General features: G+C 37.1%; 1 pseudogene; it reads left to right on the top strand.

The window, feature by feature from the left end:
• Positions 1–25068, top strand: part of LOC138352112 (transcription elongation factor SPT6-like) — a 32752-nt pseudogene that overhangs the window by 3026 nt on the left and 4658 nt on the right.

Genomic DNA, 25068 nt, shown 5'->3' with positions numbered 1-25068 from the left:
GAATCTAAATCATTTATATATATTATAAACAACAGAGGTCCCAGGACAGAGCCTTGAGGCACTCCACTTACAACATTTTCCCACTCTGACTTGATTCCATTTATACTAACTCTCTGTTTCCTTTGGTATAGCCATGCCCTAATCCAGCTTAATATAGCACCCCCAATACCATGAGACTCTATCTTTTTAATCAGTCTTTCATGTGGCACTGTATCAAAAGCTTTGCTAAAGTCAAGGTATACAACATCGCAATCCTTACCACTATCAACTGCCTCAACAATGCTAGAATAAAAAGATAACAAATTTGTTAAACATGAACGGCCATTTATAAAACCATGTTGAGACTCAATTATTAATTTATGTTTTTCAAGATGAAGACGAATTTTATTTGCTATTATAGATTCGAGTAACTTTCCCACAATAGACGTTAGGCTAATTGGTCGATAGTTAGACGCAAGTGATCTATCTCCTTTCTTAAAAACTGGTATCACATTAGCAACTTTCCAAAACTCTGGCACTCTGCCTGACTCTATTGATTTATTAAATATGGTTGACAGTGGGTCACAAAGCTTAAGAACAAAGGTAACTGCAGAAGGCCTATTGGCCCATACGAGCTTCTCTTTGCATTCTTTAAGCACCCTGGCAAACACTTCATCCGGCCCTGGGGATTTGTTTGGTTTGAGTTTTACTATTTGTTTAAGAACATCCTCCCTGGTAACTGCTAAACTCGTCAACCTGTCCTCTTCCCCACCCACATAGACTTGTTCAGCTGAAGGCATATTGTTAAGTTCCTCTTTAGTAAATACAGATACAAAATATTTATTAAAAATACTACTCATCTCTTCATCACTATCTGTTATTTGACCTGTATCAGTTTTTAATGGACCTATCCTTTCCCTAGTCTTAGTACGATATAACTGAAAAAACCCTTTAGGATTTGTCTTTGCTTGCCCTGCTATGCGAACTTCATAGTTTCTTTTTGCTTTCCTTATCTCTTTTTTAACATTTCTAACCAGTTGTACGAATTCCTGTTCTAAAGTGACCTCCCCATTTTTAATCCTTTTGTACCAAGCTCTCTTTTTACCTATAAGGTTCTTCAAATTCTTTGTTATCCACTTTGGGTCATTAGTATTCGATCTATTCAATTTGTATGGTATACTACGTTCCTGTGCTTTGTTTAGAATATTCTTAAATAAGTTATATATTGAATCCACATCTAAATCCCCATTTAAGTCATCTATCGCTGGGTTCATGTCTCGCTCCAAGACCGGCCCACACCCCATACCCAAGACTAAAGACTAAAGACTAACCATCATTCCCTAGACTCAGAACTTTATATTTATCAGCATTAAACTGCATCTGACAATCCTTTGACCATTTCAAAACCCTATTTAGATCAACTTGAAGTGATAGTGAGTCTTCTTCCGTATTAATTTCACTACCTACCCTACCGATTTTTGTATCATCGGCAAATTTGCAGATGTTGCTACTCAAACCTTAATCTAAATCATTTATATATATTATAAACATCAGAGGTCCCAGGACAGAGCCTTGAGGCACTCCACTAACAACATTATCCCACTCTGACACATTTATACTAACTCTGTTTCCTTTGGTATAGCCATGCCCTAATCCAACTTAATATAGCACCCCCAATACCATGAGCCTCTATCTTTTTAATCATAAGAACATAAGAACATAAGAACAAAGGCAACTGCAGAAGGCCTATTGGCCCATACGAGGCAGCTTCTATCTATAACCACCCAAGCCCACTCATATGCATGTCCATGAAACAATCGAGGGACCCCACCTCCACCACATTACGCGGTAATTGGTTCCACAAATCAACAACCCTGTTACCGAACCAGTATTTACCCAAGTCTTTTCTAAATCTAAATTTATCCAATATATACCCAATGTTTTGTGTTCTGTCTTGTGTTGCTACTTTTAATACCCTATTAATATCTACTTTGTTGTGTCCATTCATCCACTTGTAAACCTCTATCATGTCACCCCCTAACTCTTCGCCTTTCCAGTGAATGCAATTTAAGCTTTGTTAATCTTTCCTCATATGAAAGATTTCTAATTTGGGGAATTAACTTAGTCATCCTACGCTGGACACGTTCGTGTCCAGCGTAAAGTGAATTTATATCCATTCTATAATACAGCGACCAAAACTAAACTGCATTATCTAAGTGGGGCCTAACCGGAGCAAGATATTGCTGAAGAACCACACCAGGTGTCTTGTTACTAAAGATTCGATTAATAAATCCCAATGTCCTATTTGCCTTATTACGAACATTCATGCATTTATACTTGTTTTAAATTCTTACTAATCATAACTCCCAGATTCCTTTCGCAATCCGACTTCGCTATCTCAACACCATCAAGCTCGTATCTTGTAACACTACCATAAGAACATAAGAACATAAGAACAAAGGTAACTGCAGAAGGCCTATTGGCCCATTCGAGGCAGCTCCTATTCTATAACCACCCAATCCCACTCATATACTTGTCCAATCCGCGCTTGAAACAATCGAGGGACCCCAGCTCCACCACGTTACGCGGCAATTGGTTCCACAAATCAACAACCCTGTTACTGAACCAGTATTTACCCAAGTCTTTCCTAAATCTAAACTTATCCAATTTATACCCATTGTTTCGTGTTCTGTCCTGTGTTGATACTTTTAATACCCTATTAATATCCCCCTTGTTATGTCCATTCACCCACTTGTAAACCTCTATCATGTCGCCCCTAACTCTTCGCCTTTCCAGTGAATGCAACTTAAGCTTTGTTAATCTTTCTTCATATGAAAGATTTCTAATGTGGGGAATTAACTTAGTCATCCTACGCTGGACACGTTCAAGTGAATTTATATCCATTCTATAATATGGCGACCAAAACTGAACTGCATAATCTAAATGGGGCCTAACTAGAGCAAGATATAGCTTGAGAACCACACCAGGTGTCTTGTTACTAACGCTGCGATTAATAAATCCAAGTGTCCGATTTGCCTTATTACGAACATTTATGCATTGATCCTTTTGTTTTAAATTTTTACTAATCATAACTCCCAGATCCCTTTCGCAATCCGACTTGTTATTCTAAACAAAGCACAGGAACGTAGTATACCATACAAATTGAATAGATCGTATACTAATGACCCAAAGTGGATAACAAAGAATTTGAAGAACCTTATAGGTAAAAAGAGAGCTTGGTACAAAAGGATTAAAAATGGGGAGGTCACTTTAGAACAGGAATTCGTACAACTGGTTAGAAATGTTAAAAAAGAGATAAGGAAAGCAAAAAGAAACTATGAAGTTCGCATAGCAGGGCAAGCAAAGACAAATCCTAAAGGGTTTTTTCAGTTATATCGTACTAAGACTAGGGAAAGGATAGGTCCATTAAAAACTGAGACAGGTCAAATAACAGATAGTGATGAAGAGATGAGTAGTATTTTTAATAAATATTTTGTATCTGTATTTACTAAAGAGGAACTTAACAATATGCCTTCAGCCGAACAAGTCTATGTGGGTGGGGACGAGGACAGGTTGACGAGTTTAGCAGTTACCAGGGAGGATGTTCTTAAACAAATAGTAAAACTCAAACCAAACAAATCCCCAGGGCCGGATGAAGTGTTTGCTAGGGTGCTTAAAGAATGCAAAGAGGAGCTTTGTGACCCACTGTCAACCATATTTAATAAATCAATAGAGTCAGGCAGAGTGCCAGAGTTTTGGAAAGTTGCTAATGTGATACCAGTTTTTAAGAAAGGAGATAGATCACTTGCGTCTAACTATCGACCAATTAGCCTAACGTCTATTGTGGGAAAGTTACTCGAATCTATAATAGCAAATAAAATTCGTCTTCATCTTGAAAAACATAAATTAATAATTGAGTCGCAACATGGTTTTATAAATGGCCGTTCATGTTTAACAAATTTGTTATCTTTTTATTCTAGCATTGTTGAGGCAGTTGATAGTGGTAAGGATTGCGATGTTGTATACCTTGACTTTAGCAAAGCTTTTGATACAGTGCCACATGAAAGACTAATTAAAAAAATAGAGTCTCATGGTATTGGGGGTGCTATATTAAGCTGGATTAGGGCATGGCTATACCAAAGGAAACAGAGAGTTAGTATAAATGGAATCAAGTCAGAGTGGGAAAATGTTGTAAGTGGAGTGCCTCAAGGCTCTGTCCTGGGACCTCTGTTGTTTATAATATATATAAATGATTTAGATTCAGGTTTGAGTAGCAACATTTGCAAATTTGCCGATGATACGAAAATCGGTAGGGAAATTAATTCGGAGGAGGACTCACTATCACTTCAAGTTGATCTAGATAGGGTTTTGAAATGGTCAAAGGATTGGCAGATGCAGTTTAATGCTGATAAATGTAAAGTTCTGAGGTTAGGTAATGATGATAGAGTTACAAGATACGAGCTAGATGGTGTTGTGATTGCGAAGTCGGATTGCGAAAGGGATCTGGGAGTTATGATTAGTAAGAATTTAAAACAAAAGGATCAATGCATAAATGTTCGTAATAAGGCAAATCGGACACTTGGATTTATTAATCGCAGCGTTAGTAACAAGACACCTAGTGTGGTTCTCAAGCTATATCTTGCTCTAGTTAGGCCCCATTTAGATTATGCAGTTCAGTTTTGGTCGCCATATTATAGAATGGATATAAATTCACTTGAACGTGTCCAGCGTAGGATGACTAAGTTAATTCCCCAAATTAGAAATCTTTCATATGAAGAAAGATTAACAAAGCTTAAGTTGCATTCACTGGAAAGGCGAAGAGTTAGGGGTGACATGATAGAGGTTTACAAGTGGATGAATGGACATAACCGGGGGGATATTAATAGGGTATTAAAAGTATCAACACAGGACAGAACACGAAACAATGGATATAAATTGGATAAGTTTAGATTTAGGAAAGACTTGGGTAAATACTGGTTCAGTAACAGGGTTGTTGATTTGTGGAACCAATTGCCGCGTAACATTGTGGAGGTGGGGTCCCTCGATTGTTTCAAGCACGGGTTGGACAAGTATATGAGTGGGATTGGGTGGTTATAGAATAGGAGCTGCCTCGTATGGGCCAATAGGCCTTCTGCAGTTACCTTTGTTCTTATGTTCTTATGTTCTTATGTTGGCAATCACAACACCATCTAGCTCGTATCTTGTAACTCTATCATCATTACCTAACCTCAGAACTTTACATTTATCAGCATTAAACTGCATCTGCCAATCCTTTGACCATTTCAAAACCCTATCTAGATCAACTTGAAGTGATAGTGAGTCCTCCTCCGAATTAATTTCCCTACCGATTTTCGTATCATCGGCAAATTTGCAAATGTTGCTACTCAAACCTGAATCTAAATCATTTATATATATTATAAACAACAGAGGTCCCAGGACAGAGCCTTGAGGCACTCCACTTACTACATTTTCCCACTCTGACTTGATTCCATTTATACTAACTCTCTGTTTCCTTTGGTATAGCCATGCCCTAATCCAGCTTAATATAGCACCCCCAATACCATGAGACTCTATCTTTTTAATCAGTCTTTCATGTGGCACTGTATCAAAAGCTTTGCTAAAGTCAAGGTATACAACATCGCAATCCTTACCACTATCAACTGCCTCAACAATGCTAGAATAAAAAGATAACAAATTTGTTAAACATGAACGGCCATTTATAAAACCATGTTGAGACTCAATTATTAATTTATGTTTTTCAAGATGAAGACGAATTTTATTTGCTATTATAGATTCGAGTAACTTTCCCACAATAGACGTTAGGCTAATTGGTCGATAGTTAGACGCAAGTGATCTATCTCCTTTCTTAAAAACTGGTATCACATTAGCAACTTTCCAAAACTCTGGCACTCTGCCTGACTCTATTGATTTATTAAATATGGTTGACAGTGGGTCACAAAGCTCCTCTTTGCATTCTTTAAGCACCCTGGCAAACACTTCATCCGGCCCTGGGGATTTGTTTGGTTTGAGTTTTACTATTTGTTTAAGAACATCCTTAATATCCTTTGGATGAAATATCTAGAGCATCTAGATCTAACAGTATTTATGTCATGGGTGACTTTAATTTTAGCGGAATAAACTGGTTGAACAAAACAGGGAATAGTGAAGCAGAAGATTTTCTAGAATTAATTGACGATTGCTTTCTTACGCAACACATTAAGGAACCAACACGGGAAAATAATATTTTAGATTTAGTGTTAACTAACAGGGAAACGCAAATTAATGACATCGAAATAGGGAGTGAGCTAGGGAGCAGTGATCACAAAGAAATCAGATTTAGCATAGAATGGAATAGACCAGTAGGAGAAAATTCTGTTAAAGTGCCAGATTTTCGAAAAGCTGATTTTAATAGCCTAAGAAATTTTTTGGGTCAAATTGATTGGAAACTCTTGGGTATGGGGTGTGGGCCGGTCTTGGAGCGAGACATGAACCCAGCGATAGGTGACTTAAATGGGGATTTCGATGTGGATTCAATATATAACTTATTTAAGAATATTCTAAACAAAGCACAGGAACGTAGTATACCATACAAATTGAATAGATCGAATACTAATGACCCAAAGTGGATAACAAAGAATTTGAAAAACCTTATAGGTAAAAAGAGAGCTTGGTACAAAAGGATTAAAAATGGGGAGGTCACTTTAGAACAGGAATTCGTACAACTGGTTAGAAATGTTAAAAAAGAGATAAGGAAAGCAAAAAGAAACTATGAAGTTCGCATAGCAGGGCAAGCAAAGACAAATCCTAAAGGGTTTTTTCAGTTATATCGTACCAAGACTAGGGAAAGGATAGGTCCATTAAAAACTGAGACAGGTCAAATAACAGATAGTGATGAAGAGATGAGTAGTATTTTTAATAAATATTTTGTATCTGTATTTACTAAAGAGGAACTTAACAATATGCCTTCAGCCGAACAAGTCTATGTGGGTGGGGACGAGGACAGGTTGACGAGTTTAGCAGTTACCAGGGAGGATGTTCTTAAACAAATAGTAAAACTCAAACCAAACAAATCCCCAGGGCCGGATGAAGTGTTTGCCAGGGTGCTTAAAGAATGCAAAGAGGAGCTTTGTGACCCACTGTCAACCATATTTAATAAATCAATAGAGTCAGGCAGAGTGCCAGAGCTTTGGAAAGTTGCTAATGTGATACCAGTTTTTAAGAAAGGAGATAGATCACTTGCGTCTAACTATCGACCAATTAGCCTAACGTCTATTGTGGGAAAGTTACTCGAATCTATAATAGCAAATAAAATTCGTCTTCATCTTGAAAAACATAAATTAATAATTGAGTTGCAACATGGTTTTATAAATGGCCGTTCATGTTTAACAAATTTGTTATCTTTTTATTCTAGCATTGTTGAGGCAGTTGATAGTGGTAAGGATTGCGATGTTGTATACCTTGACTTTAGCAAAGCTTTTGATACAGTGCCACATGAAAGACTGATTAAAAAGATAGAGTCTCATGGTATTGGGGGTGCTATATTAAGCTGGATTAGGGCATGGCTATACCAAAGGAAACAGAGAGTTAGTATAAATGGAATCAAGTCAGAGTGGGAAAATGTTGTAAGTGGAGTGCCTCAAGGCTCTGTCCTGGGACCTCTGTTGTTTATAATTTATATAAATGATTTAGATTCAGGTTTGAGTAGCAACATTTGCAAATTTGCCGATGATACGAAAATCGGTAGGGAAATTAATTCGGAGGAGGACTCACTATCACTTCAAGTTGATCTAGATAGGGTTTTGAAATGGTCAAAGGATTGGCAGATGCAGTTTAATGCTGATAAATGTAAAGTTCTGAGGTTAGGTAATGATGATAGAGTTACAAGATACGAGCTAGATGGTGTTGTGATTGCGAAGTCGGATTGCGAAAGGGATCTGGGAGTTATGATTAGTAAGAATTTAAAACAAAAGGATCAATGCATAAATGTTCGTAATAAGGCAAATCGGACACTTGGATTTATTAATCGCAGCGTTAGTAACAAGACACCTGGTGTGGTTCTCAAGCTATATCTTGCTCTAGTTAGGCCCCATTTAGATTATGCAGTTCAGTTTTGGTCGCCATATTATAGAATGGATATAAATTCACTTGAACGTGTCCAGCGTAGGATAACTAAGTTAATTCCCCAAATTAGAAATCTTTCATATGAAGAAAGATTAACAAAGCTTAAGTTGCATTCACTGGAAAGGCGAAGAGTTAGGGGTGACATGATAGAGGTTTACAAGTGGATGAATGGACATAACCGGGGGGATATTAGTAGGGTATTAAAAGTATCAACACAGGACAGAACACGAAACAATGGGTATAAATTGGATAAGTTTAGATTTAGGAAAGACTTGGGTAATTACTGGTTCAGTAACAGGGTTGTTGATTTGTGGAACAAATTGCCGCGTAACATTGTGGAGGTGGGGTCCCTCGATTGTTTCAAGCAATTTCAGCTTAAAAAACAACGAGAAGTAACGAAGGAGGAGACCAGCAGTAAAGGGACCTCGTCTTGGAGAGTTGCGAAAGACAGGGGCCTTAAGAAGACTTTGATAAAGCCGCCTTCAAACGCCATAGCAACTTCAAATTCATTTGACGTTTTGGAGGACGAGTGCTGTGGAGAGACTGTGGATCGCGCAAAAGGGAAAGCAACTAAGAGAAAGGAAGCGCAGGCCCCTCAGAAAGTAAAGGAAGTACCTAAGCAAACATTAGTTGTGGGAGATTCCCAGATAAGGTATTTGGATAGAACGTTTTGTGCTAGAGATAGGGGGAACAGGTTAAGGGTTTGCTATCCCGGAGCTGGCATTGGTGATATTATAAACAACATGAATGATATTATGGCTGGTAATGGGAACAATCCCATTATTTGCATTAGCGTGGGAGGAAATGATGTTGGTCGAGTCAGGAGTGAGGAACTGATTCAGAGGTATAAAACAGCCATAGAGTTAGTTAGGAGCAAGGGAGGAATCCCGATCATATGTGGCATTCTTCCAAGAAAGGGAGTGGGAAATGAATGGATATCGAGGGCACTTGGTGTCAATTGCCGGCTGGAAAGATATTGCAAATCAAATGCAATATCTTTCATAGACAACTGGGAACACTTCTATGGAAGAAATGAAATGTATGCTCGTGATGGGGTGCATCTATCGAGAGCTGGGGTTGTTGCTGTTGCGAACTCGCTAGAAGAAGTGGTTAGAGGTGTTTGTTTGGGTTTAAACTGTTAGTAGATAGAGGTATGGGAATTGATTTGGAGGAAGGAGGTAATAAAAGTATGTGTTTGTGGGAGAAAGGAATTGGCAAAACGATCAGGGAAAGAGAAGGTCCGCAAAATAACAAATCACTTAGGGTATATTACACTAACAGTAGAAGTCTAAGAAATAAAATTAACGAATTAAATGCTCTTGTCTGCACAGAAAAAATAGATATTATTGCACTTACCGAAACGTGGATGAATGTAGAAAATAGAGAACTATTAGCTGAATATCAAATATATGGATTTAAACTATTTCACACAGATAGATATATTAGACGAGGAGGTGGAGTAGCCATATATGTTAGGGACAATTTGAAATGTAGTCTCAAAGAGGGAATCAAAACAGAGCCACACACAGAAACTATTTGGATTGAATTAAACGAAAAAGCTAATAATATTATAATAGGAGTAATATATAGGCCACCAAATTTAGACAGAATGGAAGCAAAGCATCTATGGGATGAAATATCTAGAGCATCTAGATCTAACAGTATTTATGTCATGGGTGACTTTAATTTTAGCGGAATAAACTGGTTGAACAAAACAGGGAATAGTGAAGCAGAAGATTTTCTAGAATTAATTGACGATTGCTTTCTTACGCAACACATTAAGGAACCAACACGGGAAAATAATATTTTAGATTTAGTGTTAACTAACAGGGAAACGCAAATTAATGACATCGAAATAGGGAGTGAGCTAGGGAGCAGTGATCACAAAGAAATCAGATTTAGCATAGAATGGAATAGACCAGTAGGAGAAAATTCTGTTAAAGTGCCAGATTTTCGAAAAGCTGATTTTAATAGCCTAAGAAATTTTTTGGGTCAAATTGATTGGAAAGGCTTGGGTATGGGGTGTGGGCCGGTCTTGGAGCGAGACATGAACCCAGCGATAGGTGACTTAAATGGGGATTTCGATGTGGATTCAATATATAACTTATTTAAGAATATTCTAAACAAAGCACAGGAACGTAGTATACCATACAAATTGAATAGATCGTATACTAATGACCCAAAGTGGATAACAAAGAATTTGAAGAACCTTATAGGTAAAAAGAGAGCTTGGTACAAAAGGATTAAAAATGGGGAGGTCACTTTAGAACAGGAATTCGTACAACTGGTTAGAAATGTTAAAAAAGAGATAAGGAAAGCAAAAAGAAACTATGAAGTTCGCATAGCAGGGCAAGCAAAGACAAATCCTAAAGGGTTTTTTCAGTTATATCGTACTAAGACTAGGGAAAGGATAGGTCCATTAAAAACTGAGACAGGTCAAATAACAGATAGTGATGAAGAGATGAGTAGTATTTTTAATAAATATTTTGTATCTGTATTTACTAAAGAGGAACTTAACAATATGCCTTCAGCCGAACAAGTCTATGTGGGTGGGGACGAGGACAGGTTGACGAGTTTAGCAGTTACCAGGGAGGATGTTCTTAAACAAATAGTAAAACTCAAACCAAACAAATCCCCAGGGCCGGATGAAGTGTTTGCTAGGGTGCTTAAAGAATGCAAAGAGGAGCTTTGTGACCCACTGTCAACCATATTTAATAAATCAATAGAGTCAGGCAGAGTGCCAGAGTTTTGGAAAGTTGCTAATGTGATACCAGTTTTTAAGAAAGGAGATAGATCACTTGCGTCTAACTATCGACCAATTAGCCTAACGTCTATTGTGGGAAAGTTACTCGAATCTATAATAGCAAATAAAATTCGTCTTCATCTTGAAAAACATAAATTAATAATTGAGTCGCAACATGGTTTTATAAATGGCCGTTCATGTTTAACAAATTTGTTATCTTTTTATTCTAGCATTGTTGAGGCAGTTGATAGTGGTAAGGATTGCGATGTTGTATACCTTGACTTTAGCAAAGCTTTTGATACAGTGCCACATGAAAGACTGATTAAAAAAATAGAGTCTCATGGTATTGGGGGTGCTATATTAAGCTGGATTAGGGCATGGCTATACCAAAGGAAACAGAGAGTTAGTATAAATGGAATCAAGTCAGAGTGGGAAAATGTTGTAAGTGGAGTGCCTCAAGGCTCTGTCCTGGGACCTCTGTTGTTTATAATATATATAAATGATTTAGATTCAGGTTTGAGTAGCAACATTTGCAAATTTGCCGATGATACGAAGATCGGTAGGGAAATTAATTCGGAGGAGGACTCACTATCACTTCAAGTTGATCTAGATAGGGTTTTGAAATGGTCAAAGGATTGGCAGATGCAGTTTAATGCTGATAAATGTAAAGTTCTGAGGTTAGGTAATGATGATAGAGTTACAAGATACGAGCTAGATGGTGTTGTGATTGCGAAGTCGGATTGCGAAAGGGATCTGGGAGTTATGATTAGTAAGAATTTAAAACATAAGGATCAATGCATAAATGTTCGTAATAAGGCAAATCGGACACTTGGATTTATTAATCGCAGCGTTAGTAACAAGACACCTGGTGTGGTTCTCAAGCTATATCTTGCTCTAGTTAGGCCCCATTTAGATTATGCAGTTCAGTTTTGGTCGCCATATTATAGAATGGATATAAATTCACTTGAACGTGTCCAGCGTAGGATGACTAAGTTAATTCCCCAAATTAGAAATCTTTCATATGAAGAAAGATTAACAAAGCTTAAGTTGCATTCACTGGAAAGGCGAAGAGTTAGGGGTGACATGATAGAGGTTTACAAGTGGATGAATGGACATAACCGGGGGGATATTAATAGGGTATTAAAAGTATCAACACAGGACAGAACACGAAACAATGGATATAAATTGGATAAGTTTAGATTTAGGAAAGACTTGGGTAAATACTGGTTCAGTAACAGGGTTGTTGATTTGTGGAACCAATTGCCGCGTAACATTGTGGAGGTGGGGTCCCTCGATTGTTTCAAGCACGGGTTGGACAAGTATATGAGTGGGATTGGGTGGTTATAGAATAGGAGCTGCCTCGTATGGGCCAATAGGCCTTCTGCAGTTACCTTTGTTCTTATGTTCTTATGTTCTTAAGCACGGGTTGGACATATATATGAGTGGGATTGGGTGGTTATAGAATAGGAGCTGCCTCGTATGGGCCAATAGGCCTTCTGCCTATTGGCCCATACGAGGCATACCTTTGTTCTTATGTTCTTATCCTCCCTGGTAACTGCTAAACTCGTCAACCTGTCCTCGTCCCCACCCACATAGACTTGTTCAGCTGAAGGCATATTGTTAAGTTCCTCTTTAGTAAATACAGATACAAAATATTTATTAAAAATACTACTCATCTCTTCATCACTATCTGTTATTTGACCTGTATCAGTTTTTAATGGACCTATCCTTTCCCTAGTCTTAGTACGATATAACTGAAAAAACCCTTTAGGATTTGTCTTTGCTTGCCCTGCTATGCGAACTTCATAGTTTCTTTTTGCTTTCCTTATCTCTTTTTTAACATTTCTAACCAGTTGTACGAATTCCTGTTCTAAAGTGACCTCCCCATTTTTAATCCTTTTGTACCAAGCTCTCTTTTTACCTATAAGGTTCTTCAAATTCTTTGTTATCCACTTTGGGTCATTAGTATTCGATCTATTCAATTTGTATGGTATACTACGTTCCTGTGCTTTGTTTAGAATATTCTTAAATAAGTTATATATTGAATCCACATCTAAATCCCCATTTAAGTCACCTATCGCTGGGTTCATGTCTCGCTCCAAGACCGGCCCACACCCCATACCCAAGACTAAAGACTAAAGACTAACCATCATTCCCTAGACTCAGAACTTTATATTTATCAGCATTAAACTGCATCTGACAATCCTTTGACCATTTCAAAACCCTATTTAGATCAACTTGAAGTGATAGTGAGTCTTCTTCCGTGCTATATTAAGCTGGATTAGGGCATGGCTATACCAAAGGAAACAGAGAGTTAGTATAAATGGAATCAAGTCAGAGTGGGAAAATGTTGTAAGTGGAGTGCCTCAAGGCTCTGTCCTGGGACCTCTGTTGTTTATAATATATATAAATGATTTAGATTCAGGTTTGAGTAGCAACATTTGCAAATTTGCCGATGATACGAAAATCGGTAGGGAAATTAATTCGGAGGAGGACTCACTATCACTTCAAGTTGATCTAGATAGGGTTTTGAAATGGTCAAAGGATTGGCAGATGCAGTTTAATGCTGATAAATGTAAAGTTCTGAGGTTAGGTAATGATGATAGAGTTACAAGATACGAGCTAGATGGTGTTGTGATTGCGAAGTCGGATTGCGAAAGGGATCTGGGAGTTATGATTAGTAAGAATTTAAAACAAAAGGATCAATGCATAAATGTTCGTAATAAGGCAAATCGGACACTTGGATTTATTAATCGCAGCGTTAGTAACAAGACACCTGGTGTGGTTCTCAAGCTATATCTTGCTCTAGTTAGGCCCCATTTAGATTATGCAGTTCAGTTTTGGTCGCCATATTATAGAATGGATATAAATTCACTTGAACGTGTCCAGCGTAGGATGACTAAGTTAATTCCCCAAATTAGAAATCTTTCATATGAAGAAAGATTAACAAAGCTTAAGTTGCATTCACTGGAAAGGCGAAGAGTTAGGGGTGACATGATAGAGGTTTACAAGTGGATGAATGGACATAACCGGGGGGATATTAATAGGGTATTAAAAGTATCAACACAGGACAGAACACGAAACAATGGATATAAATTGGATAAGTTTAGATTTAGGAAAGACTTGGGTAAATACTGGTTCAGTAACAGGGTTGTTGATTTGTGGAACCAATTGCCGCGTAACATTGTGGAGGTGGGGTCCCTCGATTGTTTCAAGCACGGGTTGGACAAGTATATGAGTGGGATTGGGTGGTTATAGAATAGGAGCTGCCTCGTATGGGCCAATAGGCCTTCTGCAGTTACCTTTGTTCTTATGTTCTTATGTTCTTATTAATTTCACTACCTACCCTACCGATTTTTGTATCATCGGCAAATTTGCAGATGTTGCTACTCAAACCTTAATCTAAATCATTTATATATATTATAAACATCAGAGGTCCCAGGACAGAGCCTTGAGGCACTCCACTAACAACATTATCCCACTCTGACACATTTATACTAACTCTGTTTCCTTTGGTATAGCCATGCCCTAATCCAACTTAATATAGCACCCCCAATACCATGAGCCTCTATCTTTTTAATCATAAGAACATAAGAACATAAGAACAAAGGTAACTGCAGAAGGCCTATTGGCCCATACGAGGCAGCTCCTATTCTATAACCACCCAATCCCACTCATATACTTGTCCAACCCGTGCTTGAAACAATCGAGGGACCCCACCTCCACAATGTTACGCGGCAATTGGTTCCACAAATCAACAACCCTGTTACTGAACCAGTATTTACCCAAGTCTTTCCTAAATCTAAACTTATCCAATTTATACCCATTGTTTCGTGTTCTGTCCTGTGTTGATACTTTTAGTACCTTACCAATATCCCCCCGGTTATGTCCATTCATCCACTTGTAAACCTCTATCATGTCACCCCTAACTCTTCGCCTTTCCAGTGAATGCAACTTAAGCTTTGTTAATCTTTCTTCATATGAAAGATTTCTAATTTGGGGAATTAACTTAGTCATCCTACGCTGGACACGTTCAAGTGAATTTATATCCATTCTATAATATGGCGACCAAAACTGAACTGCATAATCTAAATGGGGCCTAACTAGAGCAAGATATAGCTTGAGAACCACACCAGGTGTCTTGTTACTAACGCTGCGATTAATAAATCCAAGTGTCCGATTTGCCTTATTACGAACATTTATGCATTGATCCTTTTGTTTTAAATTCTTACTAATCATAACTCCCAGATCCCTTTCGCAATCCGACTTCGCAATCACAACACCATCTAGCTCGTATCTTGTAACTCTATCATCATTACCTAACCTCAGAACTTTACATTTATCAGCATTAAACTGCATCTGCCAATCCTTTGACCATTTCAAAACCCTATCTAGATCAACTTGAAGTGATAGTGAGTCCTCCTCCGAATTAATTTCCCTACCGATTTTCGTATCATCGGCAAATTTGCAAATGTTGCTACTCAAACCTGAATCTAAATCATTTATATATATTATAAACAGCAGAGGTCCCAGGACAGAGCCTTGAGGCACTCCACTTACAACATTTTCCCACTCTGACTTGATTCCATTTATACTAACTCTCTGTTTCCTTTGGTATAGCCATGCCCTAATCCAGCTTAATATAGCACCCCCAATACCATGAGACTCTATCTTTTTAATCAGTCTTTCATGTGGCACTGTATCAAAAGCTTTGCTAAAGTCAAGGTACACAACATCACAGTCCTTACCACTATCAACTGCCTCAACTATGCTAGAATAAAAAGATAACAAATTTGTTAAGCATGAACGGCCATTTATAAAAACATTTGAGACTCAATTATTAATTTATGTTTTTCAAGATGAAGACGAATTTTATTTGGAATTATCGATTCGAGTAACTTTCCCACAATAGACGTTAGGCAAATTGGCCGATAGTTTGACGCAAGTGATCTATCTCCTTTCTTAAAAACTGGTATCACATTACCAACTTTCCATAACTCTGGCACTCTGCCTGACTCTATTGATTTATTAAATATGGGAGACAGTGGGTCGCAAAGCTCCTCTTTGCATTCTTTAAGCACCCTGGCAAACACTTCATCCTGCCCTGGGGATTTGTTTGGTTTGAGTTTTACTATTTGTTTAATTACAACCTCCCTGGTAACTGCTAAACTAGTCAACCTGTCTTCGTCCCCACCTACCCACACAGACTAGTTCGGCTGAAGGCATATCGTCAAGTTCCTCTTTAGTAAATACAGATATAAAATATTTATTAAAAATACTACGTTTTATACCTTAGTTGTTATTAAGTGTTGAAAATGAAACTAGGTGACTTGACATCAATCACAGTACTGTTAGTGGGCTCAGAAGCTTCTCAGTGCTTAGTTATTATACCATATGGCCTTGCTTCTGTGCTTCCAAGTTTTTATACAATAATGCCTTGCTTCTGTGCTTCCAAGTTATTATACCATAAAGCCTTGCTTCTGTGCTTCCAAGTTATTATATCATAAAGCCTTGCTTCTGTGCATCCAAGTTATTATATCCTAAAGCCTTGCTTCTGTGCTTCCAAGTTATTATACCATAAAGCCTTTTGAAATATGCCAGACCTTCAAAACTTCAAGAAATGAAGGGAGTTGTCAGTTGTCAGAAATGTCAGTTGCTTAATTTAAAAACTGCAAAGGTGGTCGTTCTGGAGCCTGTTGAATTTTTGAACTGTCTCATCAATATTTTAACTTGCTTAGCTAAATGAACTGTGGGGTTAATTCCTTAAGCCCATTATGTGTCTCTGTAACCTATATTATGGGGTGCATAATAAATGAACTAAACTAACTAAAACTAATAAGAACAATACAATAAGAGTAAAGAACTTTCATCGCATTCATCTCTGGTTATTTATTAATAGATGAAGAGAAAATTCGTGAAGAAAATAAAGACTTTATTAACGACGACGATGAAGAGGATGATGAAGGAGGTTCAGGGTCAGACAGTGAAAAGTATGGCAAACGAAAACGGCGGAAGGACGATGAAGATAAAACAAACTATCTCGATGATGATGATATTGATCTTATTGAGGAGAACACTGGTATGAAACTTGACAGAAAGGTTAGTTTTCTCCAATAATTATTGTAATATATATTTTGTTTATATTTATACAAGTTTCTGTACAGGATAGAAAAAGATAATTTGCATTTTTGTGTTATAAAGAATGAAAAGAACTTGAATTTCACACCGTTTAGATGAATTAGAAACAAAATTGGGAAACCATTATTGCTTCTGCTGGCATATATATAAGTAGAGAAATATAATTTAAAATTAATTTTGGATATATATCTAATATATTTAATATATTTATATTTCAATTATATAAAAGTGTATTTATATAATACACAGTATACAGTATTTTTCAGAGTGAATGTTTTAAAAATAAGTTTTGGACAATTATATAATTTTTATGTTAAATTTTAGTCAAAATTTTTATTAAATTTTCCTAGAAATATATGCTGATTCCAATTATAGCAAAAACCAATTCTGCTGTCTTGTAAATTCAAGATTTTACTGCATTTAAATAAATTTAAAAAAAAAATTATTTTAAAAAGGGTTGACCAATATATATATAAAAAAAAAAGTTGTACTTTTAAACATTTGGCTGCTCCAAAATATTGGGTGCCTCACTGACTTGGAGGTTGTGCTACAATGATAACCTAAGTAAGTCTCATAAGGTTATCTAAGGAATAACCAAACCCTTGAATCATTTGAATGGTTTCGTGAGCGTGTAACATACTAAATCTCTAAATAAGATACTAAATATACTAAGATACTAACATACTAAATAAGAACTATAATACTAGCATAGTACTATAGATTGTCTTCATGATAATTTTTTGTTTATGAATTAATGTATATATGTCTTGAATTTTTGTTTCACAGAGAAAGTATAAGCGTTTGAAGAGGATTGTGGATGAAGAATCTGACGTAGAAGAGGAAGATGTGCAGGGTCAGATTCGAAGAGAGATCTTCGAGGGTTCAGACGTAAGTAAATCTCTGAAGTTTATGTTGTATTCAGTGCCGCTTTATATGCATAAGCAGTGTTTATAAATTGTTTGTTTTCTGACGATGTTTATTATGAGGTACCCTGTGTACTCACCTTACCCTAGTTGTGTTGGAGGGGATTAAGCTTCGGCTCTTTGGTCCCGCCCCTCAACTATTAATCCCAGTGCTTCTCGAGCACTGCTTCCTAAGATCCTCGAGCTCTATCATAACTGCATTTAAAACTGTGGAGTTAGCCTCCACCACATTATTTTCATTTACTAACTACTCTGACACTGTAAGAGTTTTTTCTAATGTTTCTGTGGCTTATTTGGATACGCAGCTTCCCCCTGTATCCTCTTATGCGTATTCATCACATGTTAAATAATCCACCTGGTCTACCCTGTCGGTTCTCCTGAGAATTTTGTATGTGATGATCATGTCTCCCTTAGCTCTTCCATGTCGTTTGTAGTGTGTGATGTTTATTATGAGACACTGTGTGTGATGCTATCTCTCGGTCATTCTTCTTTGTTCTGCTCTAGTGTGTTAGAAATTTTGAATACAGTAAAATAGTTCGAGTGTGCCTTTTAGTCTATCCCTCTTACCTGCATAATTGACACTTTAATGAGAGATATTTCGTTATTGCTTAAATATTATTAGTTGTTTGATTCTGTTTCCTTCGTCTGTCATTCATAACTTTAATATCTGATACCACAGAATGAGGAGGAGGATGGGGCCTCTGCTCTCCACCTTCCACAGCACCCTGACATGTACGCGTCAGAGGAGGAAGAGTCTGATGAAGAGAATTTCATTGTTGATGACAAGACACCCAATGTCAAACAGGAGAGGATGGCTATGCTTAAACCTGGTGGAATGGAGGTTGCCCGTGAAATATTCGGCGGTGATTATTATTTTGAGGACTTTGAACAACATGAAGGTATGTGTTTTGTCAAATTTAAATGTAAATTAAATTATAATGTGGCAGACTAGGTATGTCACACTATTCTCACTTCTCAGATGTACAATCTGAGAAATTTTCCTTCTTCTTGTTCTCACGCCAGGATTGGAGAGACATCTTTTATTTTGACATTATATTTTGTGTATTTTATTATTGCAGTTTGCTCTCTCTCTCTCTCTCTCTCTCTCTCTCTCTCTCTCTCTCTCTCTCTCTCTCTCTCTCTCTCTCTCTCTCTCTCTCTCTCTCTCTCTCTCTCTCTCTCTCTCTCTCTCTCTCTCTCTCTCTCTCTCTCTCTCTCTCTCTCTCTCTCTCTCTCTCTCTCCTCTCTCTCTCTCTCTCTCTCTCTCTCTCTCTCTCTCTCTCTCTCTCTCTCTCTCTCTCTCTCTCTCTCTCTCTCTCTCTCTCTCTCTCTCTCTCTCTCTCTCTCTCTCTCTCTCTCTCTCTCTCTCTCTCTCTCTCTCTCTCTCTAAGTTGGAAAAACAATTTGAAAAACTTTGATGTGGACAATCAAACCAACATTTCAACCATCAGCGTCGTTGTGCCTTGCATATTCACTCAATGGGAGATTTTGCTGCCCAACAAAAATATTCATAATATTGACTAGAAGTTTAAAAAGTTTTCTTTAATTTAATAACAAATTCGATACTTGCATGCAGGATCTTAAATATTTACCCTCTAATTTCTTATGTTGTAATATTCATGTTTTTTGTATTAAAAAAAGAATGGGAGGAGCGTGAAAATGATGATGATGACCATGAGAACGATGAAAAAGGCGATGAGGGTCGAGAGCATCCCCGAGGTCGCAAGGATCGCGGGAATCAAGTCAAGAAGACTATCTTTGAGGTATGTTATGAGGAGCAACTGCAAGCCACAAGATTTTACACTCATTGTGTAATTATCATTAAGGAAGGCATTTATATTTTCACAACGGCCAGAGAGAGGCTGTTGTTTGTGTAGAATATGTTAATAAAGACAATGTGGGAAGTTATGAGTAAAAGATATGAATTAAGAGTGAAGGAAGAGTGCGTCGATGTGGGTCAGTTCATTGTACATAAAATTAGAGCGAAGATTATTTTGGCTAATTTGAGGGCAAGAAGGTCAAGATATTACATACTACATGTGAGTGTGATGGAGCAAGAATTTCGTGGTCGGGAAAAAAGATGCAGTTTATTGAGGGCCAAAATGTTTAAATCTTGTTTACGTTAAGTTACAAGATGCAGTACACTCACAGTAAAAGGTGAGTGTACTTGCTCACCTTTTGAAAGGCTTGAGGCGAAAAACTTGCTTGATGTGAAAGATATGGTGACCTTTAAATCATTCTCATCTTCAAAACTATTTATACAGTCCTATATTCTACTTGTTTGGTATAATGAGAATACTTACCTCCTGCAAGAAGATTTTCGGGCAGGGAGGCAGCAAATATTATTTAACCTGTCTCAGTAGTAATTTGGGGACCTGGATATAAATTGGTTTTAGATCATGCACTAGGGAAAAGTGCTGCTGAATATCGTAGGCGGCTGTCGTACCTGGCTTGAGGCATTTAATCTCAACCCGACCTACATCATGAAAGTAGGAGACAAAATGTTGGTGGTGGTGATAAAGATCAAGTTAATGAGTGTGTGGCAACATTAATTACGCATACAAATATAAATGCTATTCTTTCAGGTATTTTAACCCAGTGAATTAGAGCGAGGCCATTTCACTGACCAAGATCATCAAATCCGGAAGCTGGATATTCCCGAGAGATTCCAGCTGAGGCGGATACCTGTGACTCGCACCCGTGGAGATGGTGACGATCGCTCAGCAGATAAAGAGCTGACTCAAGAAGCCAAGTGGATTTATCACCATGCATTCTTCAGGCCATTTATATCCAATCAAGTAGTTAATTTGCTTTTGTTGAAAAGTATAAATAATAAGAATATACATGTATTTCTTCTCAATTTGATGCGCAGGGCTAAAGTTCCTTCAAATTCCAATACATAATGCAATAGTGGCATCTGTTCTACAGATATGACACTAACTGTTGAGTTTATTACCTCCCAGCAGCACTTTTAACCAAGTCTGAGCCTGTGTATGGCTACTGCAATGTCTCTGGATATCTTTTTGGTACCCAGTGGCTGTCCGTACCGCATCGCAGTGGGTCTTCCTTCCGGTACTTTGGCTCTGTGTAAAAGTCGCTCTGTGGCGACTTTTGATAGTTGGGAGTATTTCTTCTTGATTTGATCCTTAATCTGTGAAAAACTTGGAGGAATTTGAACCTGTACAGCAGGTAGAGCAGTGGCAGTTTCTGCTAGTTAGTCTGCCTTTCATTACCATCTATTCCAATGTGACTGATTGACAGTCCTAGATTGTGTGCTTCTTTTCCTTTATGTAGGATTTCAGTGATAAGTTGTATATTATCTCTGATGGATAACAATGCCTGGAACGAAGATTTAGATTCGATATGAATGGAGACATCATGTAAATTATTCGCAATTGCATAATTTATGGCCTCCTTCAGGGCATATAACCATGATGCAATGCAACCATGATGCTTCTGAAAGCTTCATGGTTGTTAGTGTGAACTGCTGCCCCAGCATATCTCTTTCTTGATCAACTGATCCATCTGTGAAGATGAAAGTGGTGTTTGGTCTTGAGATAATTTCCATTTTTGTTCTATGACTGCTTTGAGGGTCTGAGAGTCCTATCCTGATGTTTTAACTGATAATCCTTCAATGATTATCTAGACTAGATTTTTACCATAGAAGCTGCCGAATGTGTTAATATGGTTTACCATCTCTTTTGTTTTTATTAGTCCTTTTTTTTTTGGAATCTTTCAGGTCCACTTTCTGTAGAGATCAGATTATCCGTCCATCCACTTGTTCTATATTGAAGGTTTCTCTGTAGCGATCTGCGAAAGCTCTCTTTGATTGACTGTCTGGCGGTGATTCCAAAAATTTTTGCTGTTATGATGGCTATTCTTTGTTTGATCCTGTTTTCTAACGCTGGTAAATTGGTTTCCATTCTTAGATTCTCTCGACGTGTCCATATAGGTTCTCCCATCACTGAGGTGGAGTTGTAATGTAAGAGCTGGAGCAGCATAGCCAATGAGTGACTTAACTGCCTGCAAAAACGTAGTCCATTTTGAGTACTAGTAAAAATGCACTATCTCTAAGACTTGTCAGGAAGAACACAGCTGAGTGTTCAATGATGGCTTTTTTTCGATGCAAAAGATATTCAATTTCTCGAATGAATTTCAACTGGTTGTCCATTATGACTCCATGGTATTAAAAAGAGGTAACCAACTCAATTTCATGTCCTTGTATTGCGAATCTGTTGTCGTGAATTGTCATTTTAACGGCCATTGTTTTGGTATTATTGCTGTTTATTTTCAGTGCTATGCGTTCCGCTTCCCTGTTGATTATCTCTAGGCATTTTTGTATATGGTTCATGGCGTCTTTGCCATTGATGATGACCACAAAGTCGTCGGCAATAAATTATACAACAATACCATTATTTTGTACAGGAGGGGCGTGAAAAGGCTAGGCATGGCTCGCACAAGGATACTAATACAATCCAGAAAATATACAACGCCCTGGACTTGATGAGGAACCAAACCTTCGAAATTCCATTTATAGCCTTTTATAGGAAGGAAGAGGTCTGCCCTGAATTAAACATTCGTGATTTATGGAAAATCTATCGTTGGGATGAAAAGGTATTGATACTAAATATCAACTTAATTATATCAGGTAAACCATTTATGAAAAATATCAACTTAGTTATATCAGATAAAGCGTTCGAAATTTGACGTTTAATAATCTTTTATTCTCTAAGAAAATTTAAATTTGTGGAATGAACTATTTTTAAGATATGCTAAAAGATTCTGTATACGATATATTGAAAAAGTGCCTAATCATGATGCAGCACAGGTTTGAACTACAACCAATTAGTCTGATATCAGTGATAAAGCACGTCGCAGCTTTAAAATGCAAAGAGCCAACATCAAGGGTTCGATATATAACCTAGATGCTGAACTTGTATCCATTATAAATTACAGATTGACACGAATTATTTAAAATTTTATATCGTGAATTATAAATGAAGAATAATTATTGTAATTATTAAAGATGCACAAATCAATAATGCACTAACCCTTAAATACTTGTAAATTTTGTCACAGTGGTGTCAACTGAAGTATCGCAAGGAGAACTTGCGGTCACTCTTCCAGTCAATGAGAGAATACCAAGGTGATCACATCACGAAGGACCCAGATGGTTCACATATAGAAAATATGCGCATTCTTCAGGAGGAGGACATTGTAAGGTGAGATGACATATTACATTATGTTAAACACTTGCCGTCATGTCATTATGTAAAGCATTTATTCAACTCTGGAGATGACATTTATTTATTTATTTATTTATTTATTTATTTATTTATTTATTTATTTATTTATTTATTTATTTATTTATTTATTTATTTATTTATTTATTTATATATATACAAGAAGGTACATTGGGTTTGTGAGAATACATTGGATAGTACAGTATTTACATTCTTGTAAAGCCACTAGTACGCACAGCGTTTCGGGCAGGTCCTTAATCTAGCAGATAATTTTAAGTAGGTAATTTCAATCAGAATTGATAAATGATAAAGATACATTACAAGAGAAAAATGAGATGAGAAATCAATAATGCACTACACTACACTACATGCAATAATGCACGTATATAAATAATATAGACATGAGTCTGGGGATTCATGTACTGGTGGAGTATGACCCCAGTTTCTATTCAGAGTTACACAATATTCGGACTCGTCACTTGCGCCAACTAACTGTAGCCTAACATGATCCTAGCAGTTACTATATAACACTATCGCGTGGATGTTTGTGCGAACATATATAAGTACGAACAAGCCTGAATGGTCCCCAGGCATGTAGTTTTCAGGAGCATATATAAATAATATAGACGCTGGAACTAAATAACTTCTAATATTCTGGTGTTAAATGGCATTTAAATTTTTAAAAATATTATTGCTTGCCTTAAATCAAGCAATGATGACAAACATTTTGTTTTATTTTCCAGAATTGAGGAGATTGAAACTTCAGAACAGTTCAATGATTATTACAAAATTTTCCTGCTTCACTATGGCAAAGATCAGCTATCAATTCGTGAACACATGAATACCAAGCACAGGAAGCAGAGAACTACACCAAGAGTCACTAGGGGTTTTAAGGTGCATGATCATGGTGAACGGGACCAAAATGGTGCTGGTATTGAGGATGGGAAGATACAGAGGAAAGTAGATGAATATGAGGATACAGAGGATGCAGATGAATATGAGAAGAGTGGTAATAATAAAAACAAGAAAGGTTCATTGAGAGCTAATGAGGATGTAGAAAAAGAGGTGGAGACAGAAATAGAAGAACAAATGGAGGAAGAAAATCACGAATCTGAGGAAGACTCTGAGTCTTTGAGAAGAGTTGTTCGAAAACACGAGTATGAACTTCTGCGGAAGGCTGGTATTGGTGAGTATCTTTTTGCATGATTGCTTCAATGCCCCCATTTAGGTTACTTAGTTCAAGTTTGGCCTCCATATTATAGAACTGAAATATTTTCTCTTGAATCCATACAGAGAAGGATGATTGATGCCAGGTATTAGGAAACCTCTCTTATGAAGAGAGATATAAGAGAGATCTTATATCTAGAAAAGATATATAGGTATAGAAAAAATATGAGTAAGAGGTAACATAAAAGAGATGATTGAGATTGGGACATTGATATTGCTTTGAGGCATTGTTAGAAGTATTATTATTTTTCTTTCTAATGTTAAAATATGAATAAAAAACTTTTATTACAATCTTTCTAATAAATATAAATGTATATGACATACTATGGCCGGGATTGAGTGAGGAAGTGCAGCAGTAAACAGGTGTTGTCAGCAGTCTGCTTAAGCCTCGTCCGGGGCGGGAATTGTCGCCAAGATAATTTTACTTAATTATTTCAGTGTCTGATTAAATTAAAATTTTTGGTTTCTTGCAGTAATATTGAAGATAAATATTCAATTTGATAAATGTGTATAAATAACGAAAATTAACACGTGATTAACACGAAAATTTGATAAATGTATATTATAAAATGTGCAGAATATCACTATACTTAAAAATAATTTGCATGCTAGACGTGAATATTATGAAGATTAAACCACACACCAGAAGATGAGGAGACGACGACGTTTCGACCACCATTATCGACTATATTAA

The sequence above is a fragment of the Procambarus clarkii genome, chromosome 52 (assembly GCF_040958095.1).
Source record: "Procambarus clarkii isolate CNS0578487 chromosome 52, FALCON_Pclarkii_2.0, whole genome shotgun sequence".
Lineage (NCBI taxonomy): Eukaryota > Metazoa > Arthropoda > Malacostraca > Decapoda > Cambaridae > Procambarus > Procambarus clarkii.
The sequence above is the reverse complement of the archived record's forward strand: the minus strand, read 5'-3'. Positions and strand labels throughout refer to the sequence as shown.